At 44.4% G+C, this 16,310-nt stretch overlaps 1 protein-coding gene across 2 annotated transcripts in view; it reads left to right on the forward strand.

Annotated features, from left to right (window-relative positions):
- Nucleotides 1-2,163: 2,163 nt before the first annotated feature.
- Nucleotides 2,164-16,310, forward strand: part of TSNARE1 (t-SNARE domain containing 1) — a 1,167,042-nt gene continuing 1,152,895 nt past the window's right edge. The window contains exon 1 of one of the 2 annotated variants that reach the window (XM_085604814.1): nucleotides 2,164-2,300. The gene's annotated coding sequence lies outside the window, so the exon portion shown is untranslated. The remainder of the gene's footprint in view (nucleotides 2,301-16,310) is intronic. The other variant, XM_085604815.1, reaches the window with a different exon arrangement.

Here is a 16,310-nt window from a genome sequence, read left to right on the forward strand (position 1 = left end):
TTGTATCCTTCCAGGAATGGGACAGTTTTGTTGGTTTCCCATGTTTCCTGTAGGCAAATGATTTGGAATTTTGTTATAAAGGCTAACCATTCGGTGCTATGAATCTTAGTTGCGAGTCCTGAAATGTTCCAGGAGATAATCCCCAGGTCCATAAGGTTTGGAGCTATACCCCTAATCGTTCTGGGCATCTTTCTTGGGAGGGGGCTCTTGTCCAGCCTGGCTTCCATTTCCGTCCCTTGCTCTACCACAGGGACGACTACTGCCGCTTGCTCCGGGCTCCCTATGATATCTACGGTGTTACACGGGATGGGATTTACCAACTCGGGCTCCATGCTCCCTGTTTCCATCAGTCAGCGCTCCAATCAATACCTTCGGGTTGAGTTGGCACTATAAATATAAATATGAAAAAGTGCAGAGTCCAAAAAGACCACTTCTAAACGACCCCAGCTACTCTGTGGAAACTTTGAACAGCTTAATGATGTGAGAGGGTAAGTCAGAGGTGACTAGCAGGGTGAGAGGCGTAGGTTTAGCCCATAAGGAAGAAGATTTCTAGTTTGAAATAGTAACACATGTTCTATGAATAGTCAATTTCTACATTTTGCATAGAATTAAAGTTGAACTCACATGCCTGAAACAGATAAAATACAGAAGGTAAGCTGAATACAAATTCACATATGATGGACCCCTTTTCTGCGGCAAACGTGTGACTCCTGGGGAACACCCCATACATGGCACAATTCCTTACATTTTTTACTCCCATCACAACACTCCTCCTGCCTGCATCCAAATGGAATCTTGATGAGCTAATGATTACGTCTTCACCTTCAAAAGGGGATCTGAAACCAGCTTGCTTTGCAGCTCACTTTTCTACAGATCTTTCAATCTAGTCAGACCCTCCCAGGACAGCCACGGCCCGTATAGGGCGTGCTAGCGGGGCGGTGACGTAGGGCGGGGTTGGGGCAGGGTGGGGGGTTGTAAAATGCGGCATATGGCCGATTTCAGGTAAATACTGAAAAAATGTTGTTGCTTGCGCTGCATCGCATTTGGCAATGCAGCGCGCGCAACAAAATTCGTTTTTTTTTCCGTTACTTACCTGAAATCGGCCGTATGCTGCATTTTACAACCCCCCACCCTGCCCCAACCCCGCCCTACGTCACCGCCCCGCTAGCACGCCCTATAAGGGCCGTGGCTGCCCCAGGATATTGCGGCATGGATTAGCAAATTTAGCGGTACAAGGAATAGTACCAGGGTGTTAGGTGCATGCTCAAGTCGACTTATGAGGACTGAACCAGGTAAGCAGGTGGTGACCTCCCTATGCAGTCTGTCTCACTTATTTGGATCAGCCACTACGATTCTGCGCCCTAGGGTGCCTGAGGAAGAGGTGTCCTGCCTCACGGATCCGGGAGGCAGCGGTGCCCCGGCAGAGGTGCATACATGGGCACTAGAACATCCCAGGGAGAAATACAGCTCCCTCCCACGAGGTTAGGACTTGAGCTGTGCTTTGTAGAGCTGCAGGAACTTTAAACATGCCTATTGCAAAGTGGAATACTCTGCTAAAACAGTTTCCATTGATTTCAGGCTAAAAAGGAATGATTATGAGTAAAATAAAGTGCCGCAAAAATGCCGCTAAATTTCCATATTTGTGCCGCTAAATTTCCATATTTGTGCCGCTAAATATGCTAATCCATGCCGCAATATCCTGGGGGGTCTGAAATACATGTTAATATGAGTGTTTGGCAATAGGTTCTTAAACTGCGCAACCTAAGCAATCTGAGAATATGAGGTACTAAAACGTATTAATTATATAGGACCTACGTGGTACAGTCCTTCCCCACACTGATGGCCAGCCAGGCAGCCACCGTCTTTCATTAGTGTCTTGCGATTAAATGTTTCCTATTGGCAACATGGTCCGCATGGTTTTTACCAATAAAGAATTACTTTATTGAATTATATTTAGCTGCTGTAAATCTTCTTGTCAGTCGGCGGAGGTGCTAGCTGTCTCCGGTTCTCCGCTCAGTGACCCGAATGCTGCAGTCTGCAGACCCCGGTGACCCGTCCGGGTGAATCAACGCTTCACCCAGAAGATCATACGTAAGCTTGACTGCAGTCAGCCTCCGCCCATCATCAGCTTTTGTAGCGCCATACGCAGCCGAAAGCCACGCTGGCCGTTCTCCGTCGCACCCGCGTCACCTTCTGCGACACCACGGCTCCCGCCTGGTCTGTGTGTGTGTTTCCAGACTCCAGCGAATACTACTGCCCCACCTCGGGCTAGCGCGCAGCCCGGGGCCGCTGAGTGTGCGGTGAGTGCGGCATGCGACTCCGGCCCTGTTGCCAGACACGCTCTTGCCTTGTACGAGGTCAGGCTCCTCCTGTCTCCGCGTCCACTGCGCCAGCAGGGCTGGGCAGCTCTGCAGCCAGCGCTGTTCGGGATGTCATGTGGCATGGTCTGCCCACGGGGTGCTGCAGACAACACCCTCTCGCCTGGTCGGTTTGCCTGCCTTTGGGGGCATTGCAGCTTCGTTATCTTGGAGAGAAAAGCTACCAATGATTTTGCTTTGCAAGTGCTTTGCTTTCCACAGTTTGCACCTTTGTGCCAGTGCTGCGGTTTGCGCATTCTCAGTTTAACCCTTTACCCCTGACTGATACATGCTCCACTGGTATCGACATTCCACAGCTGGTGGGGTACGTTAGCAACTGATCCCATCAAGTAGACTCCCACCCAAGAAATGTTTCTTCCGAGAGCAGGTCAGTTATAAAACAGAAACACTATGCAGAGAGTTTGGCATGGATACCATTAGTGGTGTGAGACAAGCAATATGCCTGGTCACCAAAATAATAAACGTGATCCCCGTTAGTGAATTACATCTCTGTGTTTGCCATTTGGGCCGTTTTGAACTTGTACAGACACGCTGTCATTGGTGGCGTATTAAAAGAAGCATTTGCAATCGGTCTCGCATTTGTGAAAGTTAGAGCTATTGGTGTTGTAAATGACAGTGTTTTTTACTTATGTTGTCCAATGTTACCTTTCTTTCTCAAATTAACCATTTAATATTTCAAACAGTGCTCCACATAATGCATTTTATATTGTTTGTAACTACATACAGTCTCATGGTTTCAGGTCACCTGGGAGGTGACTGCATAGCCTCACATTGCTGCCGTCCAGGGGCTTCTTTTATAGTGAGGTGGTCTCCTGTGAGAATCCAGTCAACGATTTTTACAGGGCAAAGCCTGGAGGAGTTTTACAAGCACAATGTTTCCTCTATTAAAGTAAGCGGGAGGGGGAAGGAGGTCCACAGTTTACAGCACCTGGAAGCATTTATAGCGGCACTGTAATGCTAAACGCTGCTTCATAAAAGAAAGACCTTCCAGCTGACATAACTCGCTCTCAGACAGTTGACAGAGCTTCAAAGGCAAATTGGGAACTACACAAAGTCAATTACCTTTAAAGTGGATGGTTTTATAAAAGTCCATTTAATTCTTGTTTTCACCTTGCAAAGACCTATCTTTACTAGTATTTAACTCCCCAGTCCCCTCATCAGAAAGATTAGATACGATCTGCAAACAAGAACCCCTGTGTGCAATACAAACTCCAGTAACACCTTTTAAGAAAATCCCACGTAGCCCTTCAATGCTTTAAAGGATACCCGAGATTCTGTCAGTATTTTCTAGTGGTTAGAGCTTAAAACAATAATATTACTGTTGGCCATCTATAAAGGAGAGAAATAACAACATCTCAACTGGTATAATTATGGAGGACAGTTAGACATGCATATCAAATACATTGCAACAAAGGAAGATGAAGACTCTGGCAAAACATTTTTGGAAGGTGCACTAGGCATCGTATATTTTCAAAGCATAATCAAGTACAGTTGTAACAGCACTGTAGGCAAAGAATTGCATAAAAACAACCCGAAATTGGACTTGGTGCTCAATTGTGTAAGTGACACAAGTGGCGACGCAAGTGACAATGTGTATTCAGTGGAAAACGGTGCAAAGTGAGATTAGTGAACTAATATATACAGTGAATATTGGTGGTTCCGATAACAATTTCAACACATTTGTAAATAGAGGCAATTGTTCGATGGAACCACAATGTATAGTGCGGTTAAGACCACTCAGCGCAAATAATAGTGCACTATACATTGTGGTTCCATCAAACTGTACTTGATTATGCTTTGAAAATATACAATGCCTAGTGCACCTTCCAAAAACTTTTTTCCAGAGTCTTCCTCTTCCTTTGTTGCAATGTATTTGACATGCATTTCTAACTGTTCTCCATAATTATACCAGTTGAGATATTGTTGTTATTTCTCTCGCACCTACCCACATCTCAACGTGGTTTATGGGTTATACTCATGTCGTATTTTACAAGGCCATCTATAAAGAGCACACCACAAAATGAATGGCTTACAGCCACTAAATTAATATCTACAGTCCCAAGAGCCGGAATTCTTGGGGAGCTCAAGCAAGTGTTTCACATGCCTTGGAAGCCAGTATCCAATGCCCAATCTCATCTGCATGGGGAGCCAGAAGATCTATTAGGTACATGTGCATCAGCAGTGTTACTGCACTGAATATACACTCACGAAAATTGAACAGGCTCTTGATCAGCTGCACACATAAGATACAAGCAAAGCAGTAAAATGTGCTGTACACTGCTGGATCTTACAGCACATTACATGCTCCTCTAGTTTGGAAACAGGCCAAACTTTTGCCTCTGCTTAAAAAAACCACTTTGGACCCATCTATCCCGGCTAGCTACCGCCCTATTTCTCTCCTTCCTGCCGTGGCGAAAGTCTATGGGAAAGCTGTTAAAAAAACAGCTCACCAACTATGTTGAAGGTTCTGGCCTGCTCCATTCAACTCAATTGGGCTTCGGAGCCTCATATAGGGCCATATGTAGGTAGCCTAATACCAGTCGGTAACGGCCGATTTTCTGTAAATATCCCGTTACCGACCGGTATTTAGGCTTGTGCTATGTAGGGGGAACATTTCAGGATTCGGTAATTTACCGAATCGGTAAAATTACCGAATCGGTAATTTTACCGATTCGGTAAATACCGAATCCCGAAATGAGATGTAGGTGACACTCAAAAGAGTGATGTGTAGGGAAAATAATTCGGTATTTAGCACCAAATATATGTTGGTGCTAAATACCGAATTCATTGCAAAAAGCAATATTTTGCTGAACTAACAGTGCCATGTGGCAGACATACATGCCCTTAGGGCATGTATGTGCGCCACATGTGCACACATGCAGGAATCAGGGGTGCAACAGGGTGTCAATGTGACACCCTGCCACCCTTGAATGTGCTCCCCCCCCCCCCCCCCCCCCCCCCATTACCGAATCGGTATTTACCGATTCGGTAATGAGGCATACCTTCCCATTGATTCCTATGGGCCTCCAGGCCCATAGGAATCAATGGGAAGGTATGCCTCATTACCGAATCGGTAAATACCGATTCGGTAATTACCGAATTTCTCCGATTCGGTAATATTTACCGAATGATTACCTACATACGAGTTACCACTTCTTAAATACAGAATCGGTAAAGTTCGGTATTTAAGAAGTGGTAACTTGTATGCTACCTACATATGGCCCATAGTACTGAGACGGCCCTTGTCGAAATTCCTGAAGCAATTCGGGTTGTTTGGATGCTGGTGGCAGAGCGGCTTTGATTTTGTTAGACCTCTCCGTGGCATTCGATACCTTGCCTCACTCTTTGTTACTGGCCCGCCTCTCGGATATCGGTATCTCTGAGTCTGTGTGGAACTGGATAAAATCATTCCTTGAGGACGGATCGCAGCAAGTTTGGCTTCCCCCCTCTTCGTCTGCTCCTCAAAGTGTGACTACAGGAGTGCCTCAGGGCTCCACCTTGAGCCCCCTCCTCTTCAATATATATGTCACCCCTCTGATTCAGCTGGCGGAGGAGTTGGGTGCCTAGATCATCGCATATGCTGATGATACCCAGCTCCTCTTCACATGGAACAGAAACGATTCATCCACCTCTCGAGCTAGAACGTGCCTTACGGCTGTGTTTCAATGGCACCTCTCCGCGCAGCTCAAGTGCAATGAGGACAAATCAGAAATCCTCTTGTTTGGGACTTTTCCTCCCCAGTTTAGGGAATCGCTCTGGCCGCTTGATTATCCATTGCCCAATTCCGTGGGTGAGCACACTAAAAACCTCGGAATTTGGTTAGAAAATCTCTGGTTTTCCACACAGATGAAGAAGCTAGCTGGGCAGAGCTTTGGCACCCTTAAATCACTTAGGAAATTCCTCTCCCTCCTCCCTACGGCAGCAAAGGAAATGGTTACTCGTGCCTTAATCCTCTCACGCATTGATTACGCAAATGCCCTGTATATTGGCCTGCCAGGGTACCTGTTGAAGAGGCTGCAGGTAGTCCAGAATGCTGCAGCAAGGTTTCTTCTTACCATTCCGGGGAGAACTAGTATAAAACAACACCTGCACGATCTTCACTGGCTTCCTGTGGCTGAAAGAGTAACATTTAAAGCCCTCACCCTGGCTCACTCAGCCCTGTATGAACTTGGCCCTGTATATCTCAGGAAACGCTTCAAGTTCTATGTTCCCACGAGACAGTAGCACTTAGCGGCGCAGCTTCTGGCGGTCATTCCACGCTTTGGCCTGGAATTCACTTCCTCTGGACCTTCGTGGTATCCAGGACCCAAAGATCTTCAGGAAACGGTTGAAAATTCTGCTATTTATCTAACGATCCACTGATCTTCGTCCCTGTTTGGTTTCACGCCGGGAGACTCTTTGAGTAGCTGTGCGTGCTACAAATGCCAATAACATAACAACATAACATAAACTACATATACGGGAGAAGCTTCAGCACAAATTAGTTCACTCACAGTGGGTACCTATTAAAAAGAGCAGTTCAGTAACACAGCCTGACTGCCAACTGATTGTTGCAAAGCTGGGTCAGGCAGAGTAAAATAAATGTAGTTGCAATCTACTAGGCATGTTCGGTTGGGGCGTTCTATGTGTGCAATAGAATGCCCGAGCCTGTGTTCTGCGAGAGGCGCACAACAAGTGGAGATTTTTAGCAGATTTAGAAAAACAAAAACAAAGGAGATGTACTATTGAGGATGACAACTAATTGATATAGAACGTTTTGTCTAAAAACTACTTATTAATTCAGCGTTAAAAGTGATAGAAGAAATTTGTGTTTTCTAATGAGACTAGGAAAACAGTGTGAAGTTAATACGTAGTTTATTCGTCCTTCCCAGTGCGATGCCAGATGTGGAGGTGTTTTAGAACACGAGACAAAAGGGCAAAGTTGAAATGCATCAGGACAGCAAACAAAAAAACGAACATGACTTGGAAACTGTGCAATTCTTTTAACAATAATGAAAACCGCACATATAATACAGTATTTCAAACAAAGACAACCTTTTCACATTGGCAAACCAGTAATTGGATGTGGCATAAGGACCTGACCTGCGCTGCCGCCTTTAGAGCCAGTGAGAACCAGGTTTGAGTCTTGGAGTCAACATCCTGTGATGCTGGGCAAATCACTTACTCTCCCTGTGCCTGTATTTCAGCACCTTGCGACCCTCACAACGCTTTACAAATTCTGGATTGGATTGATTAATTTGCTGCCATTTTGCTCTAGTACAACCTAGTAGCGTTTCAGGCTCCAACTCGGATGAGGAGTGGCAGAAATGTATAAGTGATATTTAGCGCAACTATCTCATGGGTATCAGATGAAGGTGGGTGAACAGAGTTGGGCAAGCCAGATAGTTCATAGAAAGATCAAAGCTAAATGAGTAACTCCTAACATACATTTAATAAAGATGCATTGCCACAGAATGCTGTGAATGTGTTGACTTTGGTGGTGCAAGAGACAAAGCATTTTATGGTGTTCACTATAAATGGTTGGGATTTTACCTTGGGGACACCCTAGATTATGACCCCCAAGGTGAATTTATAAACAAAGCTATTTAAGAAGCCAAACGTCTTAATAAAAACAGAAGCAGAGCTCCCAAATAATATGGTCAAATATCCCATGGAGCTTGTTCTGATATATTCCATAAAACAGATTTACTAAGTGCAGCTCGTGAGCAGACCTAGGAAAATTTACTTGTTCTACATAAGCTGGTACTTCAGTGGAAGGCATTCAGTAAGAAAAACTTACTTCACCTTGAACATGTTTTTGTGTATATCCTGCTAGTCAGATGTTCTGAGAGGACATGGCACAGCAGTCAGAGCTGCCAACTTGGGAGCTGAGGATCTGTGTTTGAACCTTGGTGTCGGCTCAACATTCTGTGAATCTGGAGGAATCACTTAATCTTCCAACTGGTTGCCCTAAAATGTACTAATTTAAAATAAAAAATGTAAAAGCAGCGATGTCGGAGGTGGGGGTGGACAACACCGCGCTAAAATGTGTTAATTTAAAATAAATTTGAAAAGCATTGATATTGCAGTGGTGGTTGGGGCAGGCAAGCACTGTTGTGGGAGGGGGTAAGTAAGTATTTTATAAAGTGTGCGATCACTGAAGTATCTTGGCGCTGGCTGAAAATTCAGAAAACCGCTACCCAGAATACAGGATTAATTGGGAGAGGCGTGGACGGTACAGGAATAGTTAAGTGGGCAGGCAAAGGAAGCTGCTCAAGGGAAGCAAACAGAACAGTTGAGCAAAGTCCGGCCAACAAAAAAAAAAGTGCTCTCATAGCTCTCGAAGTAAATTGACAAGTTAGAGTACATGTAATGGGGTAGTCCTCATGGAAGGATACAGAAGTCCAGGAGGAGGGACTACTAACTGTATTCACCAATGAAAAGCCAGCATTTCTAAAGGACAGCAATCAGAACCAGTGAAAAAGATGGGATTTTTTTGAAGTCCATATCCTAGATACAGCATGTTTTTTTGAGACAACCCTTGTTCTGCCTAGGTGAGAACTAAAAAGTAAGAGAATTGTGATCATGAATCTCATGCAGGCGCGGTCTTTGAGCATGGGATTGGGACAAAAGATGTAACTGAAAATAATAAATTATTCTGTAACTATTTCGTTGGTCTTTCGCCTTCATGTAACACATATAATATAACACACACCTTAAATAAAAAATAAATGCAAGTTAAACTAATCTGTGAAAGATGTTCTATTTTATGGTGTGAAACCTCTACTGTAGATGTGTGTATGGGACACTTCTATAGACACCAATTGTTTGGAGAGAAACAGCCCAGGTTCTGTAAGGTCTCCATACAGCTGGAATTATCCAGTATTAAGCGGTCTCTGAAATCTATTTCAGCTTTGTTAAGTACTTTGAAGAAATGGCCTTTCGGACTGTGTCCACTATTATTTTGTAGACTAACAATTCAGTCTTTCTGCTCCCCTCTATAGCCATGTTTCCTACCACCCTTTTTGGGGTTGTCCAGTTTTGTTTTTGTTTTTTACTCATTTTGAAGTTAATGGAAGCAGTGTCGATCTCTTTTTATATGTTGAAATGTCTTTCACTGCTAGTAAGGAAAGTTGAATTTGTCTGAGAGGAAATTGTAGAAGGTCAGGAGGATATTTCTTTTTGTAAACTGGAAAGAGCAATGGTCTCTGGGATCTAAGAAGGGTAACATGAGAGAGGCCAATTAGCTCTTGTGCTGTTTGTGCAGCAACCTACCAAGAGCATGGTCTCTCACACATGCATGTGCAGGGTGCCAGTCTTGCTTGGTTCTGAACTATGACCTGACTAAGGATTGCTTGACGGGTGCTTGTTTGCCTTTGGGAGCCTTCAGAGGCTCGGGGTGTGAACCCCCTGTCCAAGATTATGGCTTCCTTTGGTCCAGCGGGAGTAGATGGAATATGAGCCTTTTAAATATTGTGTAGTTTCTGCTCAGGTGGCAGCCTTGATTGCTCCTACTGTGATTATAGGGCCTGATTTACCTGTGAGTTACATTTGTTAGGTCATCCCCCCCCCCCCCCCTCCCCTATGATTTTCACCAGGCGAGCTAAGGAGAAGATGTCACCTTGGTATACACTCGATCTCCGTAAGCTGAAAGAAATTTGTAAAAGGGCTGAAAGGATTTGGAGGAAAGTCTATTGGGAGATAAGCAAGCAGAAATATAGAGAATCTATCAGGCTGACATTAAAAGAGCACCAGCACTTTATTTCGAAGGAAAAATCCATCAAGCTGCTGTTTTCCCATGTGGAATTTTCAGTATTGCAAAAGCCCTCCTTGAGCCGTCTTCCTCAGGCCCTACGGTAGAACCGTCACCCTTACGGTGCAATGGCCTAGCTAGGTTCTTTCATAAGAAAATCCATGACATATATGATATGTTCCACCTCTCCTCAACCTGTTCATTTACTTTTGAAGATGATCATGCACCGTATACTTATAATAGGCTTGAGGAATTCCCTATCTTGACCTCCGATAAGCTCACATAGATTCTATATCAAGTTAAGTCAGCATCTCCCAAAGACTTGCCCCCCCCCTACAAATTTTAGTGAAAGTCGCAGATTCGATACTCCCCTCTCTGCTCGAATTGATGAATCTTTCTTTCACCCTTGGTTGTGTCCCTTTGGCAATGGATGCATACCATGGTTAAAGCACTATTAAAAAAGCCTAACTTGGATCCCTTGATGCTAGGTAACTGTCGTCCCATTTCTCTCCTTCCAGGGACCAGTAAAATACTAGAACAAGCATTTGCAATGCAATAGGTCTCGCATTGGTAACATTTAGAGTTTTAGGTGTGTCAAATAATAATGCAATAGTAATGTTAACATTTTTATTAAAGTGATATTTAACAGTGTAGTTAGTTAGCATGCAAAACAGTCATTTAAGGATCACAGTGCAAGTGTGTAACTTAACAATAATATGCAAGGGACGGTAGGGAGCCGGCAAATGAGAAAGCATGACGTGTGAGAACGACGTGCGTTGGACACATGCATATGTTTTGAAAAAAAAATATTGCAAGACACATGCATTTTATTTGCCTTTTAAGTTGCGCTAACGGTGCTGTATGCGTGCGAGCAAGAAAGGAACAGGTGTGTTAATACGTCGCCAGCCGTACTCGTGCACATTTCCTGTTCTTGGAGTTTTGCTGAGGACGCCATACGCGTGCACAACTCCGTCTTTGTACGCACGCAGATATTATGTGCTAGTTGCGGGGAGCTAAGCAGCTTTGGAGGACCAACATTGAAGTAGTACAATAAACTGTAAGTTATTTTTAAACAATAATGAGTAAGTGTGTGGCCTGAAGCATGCAAAGGCTTTGGGCTTTGGTTAATTTGCAGCAGAGTTTTTTGCTGGCGGTTGCAAATGCGGTAAAGCTGAGTGTTGGATTGAAGCAGCGTTGGTTACAGCAATGGCCTGTACTGTTAGTGACTTGAAAGTTTGTGAACTGGGAACGTCGCTATTTTATCCATTGCGGCTAACCTCGGCAGTGGTTTGCAAATTAGAGGCAATAATAAGGAGAAACGGTATGCGTGCTTTCTGTTTTAACCCATTGTGGCATCGTACGGGTTCATTATGGCTGTCCTGAGACTGAAAGGAGGTAGAAGGGTCGCTGATGGCAGGCAGCGTATTGTTGCCAGAGGTGGCTAGGAGTATGGAGGGGGCGAATGGTGAGAGGGCATCCAGGGTTTGGGAGATTTTAGTTATGTCCTATGGGGTTGGCAAAGTGTTCTAAGCTTTACGAGTGGTGAGGGGTATGGGAGAGGTGCAATGCAGGAAGAGCTCGCTGGGAAATCGGAGGGCTGATCAGGGAGTTTGCTGGGATATCGTTGTTTGTGAGCGGGCCCCTATATGTGGACAATGGAGGCTAAGTGCGGCTGCTGAGTAGGCTATTTGCACAGAATATAAAGCTTTGTGTAGCGGGGGAGTAAGAGCTGTAACGGGCTTTGGGAGTATGCAAAAAAATGTTTTAGTATGCAGTAGTAAAAGGTAACTTGCGAGAAACTTTGTAAAAAAGTATTGTGTAAGAAGAAAGATTGTAGATTAGACTTGGGCAAGAAACGGCAAGCAGGCAGCAAGTGTGAATAAAAGAAAATTAGCATGCAAAACAATGAATAAAGATTGCAGGGCATTTGTATAATTCAACAATAATACAGAAGGGGCAACAGGCACACAAGGGCCAGTAGGAAGCCAGTGAACGAGACAGCACAACGTGTTAACACACCATGAACCGTACACGCGTAAATGTATTCTAAAAAGTATCAAAAAACTTGTGCACATCTCCTGTCCTGCGAGTTGTGCCTCGCTGTACGCGTGCGAGCAAGCAAGGAGGAGGCGTCTTCAGGCGCGGCAAACCGTACGAGTGCACATGTCTTGTCCTCCGAGTCCTGCTAACAACGCCATACGCGTGCACAACTGCTGTCTTTTGTACGCATGCACATATCCTGTCCCCCTTCGCAAACCAAGTCGATAACAATAGATTTCACCAAGGCGAGCAGCGAATGGCGCTGTGTCGCTAGGCGAGACCTAAAAACAAGCCAACCAGACTAGGTCAGAATTCTTTGAAAGCCATGAATTATTGCATTCTACTCAAAATATTGCTTGATCAAGGATGTTCATCTGCCATTATCCTGCTCGCCCTAAGTTCAGCTTTCGATACAGTAAACTGTAACATCCTTGTAAAAAGACCCGTGAATGCTGAAACTACCAGGAGCGCTATCTTCTGGCTTCAGTCCTTTCTTGAAGATTGGACATTCGAGGTCTTTGAAGAAAGCTGTAGATCCGATATCTTCCCTTTAAAATGTAGAGTACCTCAGGACTCATCTTTGACCCTGACTTTAATATATATGTGAGGCCACTTGCAGACATGGTTTTAACGTTTAGGTTCACAATGGTTACCTGTGCTGACGATACACAGCTAGTTTCTTCTCTGACTCAAAATCAAGACCCCTCTACTTTCTTTCTAGACCTATTTCTTGAAAAGGTAGCTAATTGGATGGAACTTTCCTGTCTCAAGCTTAACGGAGACAAAACTGAGCTTATGCTCCTGGGCAACAACTTAAATACATGTATGGAATGGCCAAGTTGTTTAAGTCCACTTCCCCTCCATAAAATCGCCATTAAAAGCCTTGGCATGTGGCTGGATAAATCCCTTGAATTTGACCATCAGGCTGTGAAGCTTGCATCCACGTGCTACGGCATCCTCAGAATGCTTCGGAATATTCTTCCTTTTGCTGCAAAGAGTCTGATCGTCCAGGCTTTACTCCTCTTTCGCCTGGATTATGGTAACTTTCTTTACCTGGGAGCTCCAAAGGCCTCAACAAGGAAACTTCAGGTGGCACAGAATTCTTCAGCTCGACTGCTGTTCAATATACCTAGAAACCAATCCACCTGAAAGCTGTGAAGTCTCTTCATTGGCTCCCTGTAGCTGAGGGATTTAAGTTAAAATCCCTATGTATTGCCCATAAGGCAAAGTGGGGCAAATGACCTTTGATTTCCCGGTCCCTGCTTTCATTATACCCTCCTCGAAGAACCATGCGCTCCTTTAATGCGTACATGGCTAAAGTACCCCTCATTAGAAGGGAAAGATTTGGAGGGCGTTCCTTCTCATAATGTGGTCCGGCTGTGGCACAACCTTCCCCTAGCTCTACCTTCTGCAAATCAGCTACTTAACTTCTGAAAAATGCTCAAAACATGGCTTTTTCAAAAATGTTCCCTTTTTCAAAAATGTTCCCTTTAATAGAGTATCTAAATAAACTTCCTGTTGCTTCTCTGCCGCAGTGTCATCGCTGGGATGGCTACAGGTAGCTGTGCGCTTTATAACATATGACTCCTAGATTCCAGGTGAAGCTTGAAATACACGTGGCTTACTCCTGAAATTCGGGAGTTAGCCAGAAGTACTACTACATGTTTCTCTGTAAAGAATCCTTTTGTGGGGTTTCGTGGATTCAGGCCCAGATCTCTGTACTGGGGTGAATGTATGACATTGTTCTGCATTCTGTCCATCAACTGTTGTTTTTGCATTTGTCACCCCGAGTGGGAAGGGTATGCCCAGAGGTGGGTCCCGTGCTCTCCATGCCACTGGAATCAAGCTATCCTGGCTGAAGAGGGGTGAAACCCCGAAACCGGTCCTAGGATGCTTGTTTCCATTCCAGGGAGGACCTGGCTTGACAGTTTGGGCTGGACTGTTCCCAGGAGGCACAGGGTCAAGACTGATTTGCATATGGCTGGGTTCAAACTGGAAAGGCATGGTGAGCAAAAAAACAATGGATTTAGGCCCAGATCTCTGTACTGGGGTGAATGTATGACATTGTTCTGCATTCTGTCCATCAACTGTTGTTTTAGCAATATATCTAGTCATCCACTCAGACCCTTGACCCTCTGATTCATTCCAATGTCCCAACAAGAACAGTTGGCACAAAAAATGAACAGCACAACATTCCCAGCCAAAATATCTTTTACTGTATTTCTTTCTCTTTAACACTTTATGATCTCCGCTTCAAAGTCAACTGTATTGGGAGCTTCAAGTTTTGCATCCCCAACATCGTATTACTGACAACAGTATTAATTACAACAGAATATTCTATTTCCTTCTTAATTGCACGCTTACACCAGGCCAGGTATATTTTTTTCCTTGTGTGTTCTGTTAAAGTCCCTAATTCTGCTGCTTTTTAAGTCACTATTCTCTGATGTGCATCTCATTTCTTTTGTGCGGTATTTGGCGTTGTTTGCAGTCAATAATTATTTTCGGGATCCTCTTCCAAGCACTAATGACAGTTGCATGAGTTTTCACACTAGTTTACTTTTTTGCACAGGTATTAATACCCAAACATCTCTATTCAGGTTTAGAGTTGTACAATAGAAAATTCTCTTTGAGGTGCCACAGCCCCTTTCCAAAAGAGGTGAGCTTCTGTTCAGTTCTAGAGCAAATGAATGTAATTGCCCATTATCAGAGAATACTTAACATGTTCCTCCAAAATCCTATCATCTTTCATGTGTAATTCGATTTATGCTAAAAATTGAAGTGTAATGATGTGTATACATGGTGTTGATGGGAACCCTCTTTGCCATTACACAACATTCTCTACAATTGAAGTGTATCATTTCCTAACCCAGGTCTTTCCACTATTACTACTTAAACTTTGACAGTTATGTAACCGTGTTTGTACAGTATTGAAATCTTCTTAATTACTCCAATTCAGATTAAAACAAGTGATCTAAAACTATGCAAAATATATAACAGCTCAGAATGAGCAGGGAGCGGAGTTGGCTGCCACGGGTTGAGGGCGAATTGGGTATTCCTTGTCTGATTTGGTATTTTCAGGTTCAGCTTCGTTCTCTAGTAGAGTGGTCTAGACCAGAATCCAAAAAGGTGTAGATGTTCATGGACAGGGCCCTGGCGGGTACATCTCTGGCTAAGGTTCCATTTCTGCATTGTGTGCATAGGGCCGTAGCCTCTATCTCTCTCCCATCACTGGCTCCCTCCTGAAGGTTTGGGATGCCAATCTTCACAAGGGTAGTCTCACTACTCTTCCTTTGCCCCTTACGCCGATAACTGATAATCCAGATTTCACCCCGGGGCTGGGGGCATCCTTTCAGTTCTGGCGGGTTTCACCTTGCAGGAATATTGGTCATCTCTTTGACGCGGAAGGACTTGTCCCTTAAGAAGGATTAATCCATCCTTGCGGCTGAGCGGTTCAGCTATCTGCAGATCAGGCATTGGGTGACACATCAGACGGTTAGACCTGGTGCCAAGAGGCCATTGACACAATACGAGTGGTGGTTGTTAGGGAAGGAGACGAACAGTCGGCTTATTTCAGAGCTTTATGCCCTTCTCCAGCCCCCCTGACACAAGACAAACTGCCTTCTCAAAAACGTTGGGAGGCCGAGATCGGCCGCTCACACTCCGAGAAGGAATGGCACGACATATATCGCCGAGTTAGGCACACCACATACAACATGGCTAGCTCTGAAACTGCGGTTAAAATTACTTCATACTGTTATTTAAACCCTGAGCGCTTGCATAGAGGGAACCCGTCCCACAGTGACAGCTGCTGGTGGCAGTGTGGGACCAAAGGCACGCTGTGCCATATTCTTTAGGAATGCCCAAAACTCACCACATTTTGGACCTCAGTCATGAATGATATTGACACCCATTTCTCCACACAGTTCCTTCGATTTCCTTCTTGTATTCTGTTAGAACTTTCAAATCCTCTGACATTCCCGCTGGCTTATATACAGAAAGAAGGGAGAGGCAATGCAGGCTGTTTTGCTGCTATACATACAAAACTGAAATAAAAAAAGACTTAAGAACATTTCCGGCTACAGAAATCATTTATTCTGTCATCGTCTGTGATGAATGAAAGAGATTAACTCTTTGGTCATTATAGCATTGCCTCTCCCTTC

Source organism: Triturus cristatus, chromosome 5_1 (assembly GCF_964204655.1).
Source record: "Triturus cristatus chromosome 5_1, aTriCri1.1, whole genome shotgun sequence".
In the NCBI taxonomy this organism is placed as follows: Eukaryota; Metazoa; Chordata; class Amphibia; order Caudata; family Salamandridae; genus Triturus; species Triturus cristatus.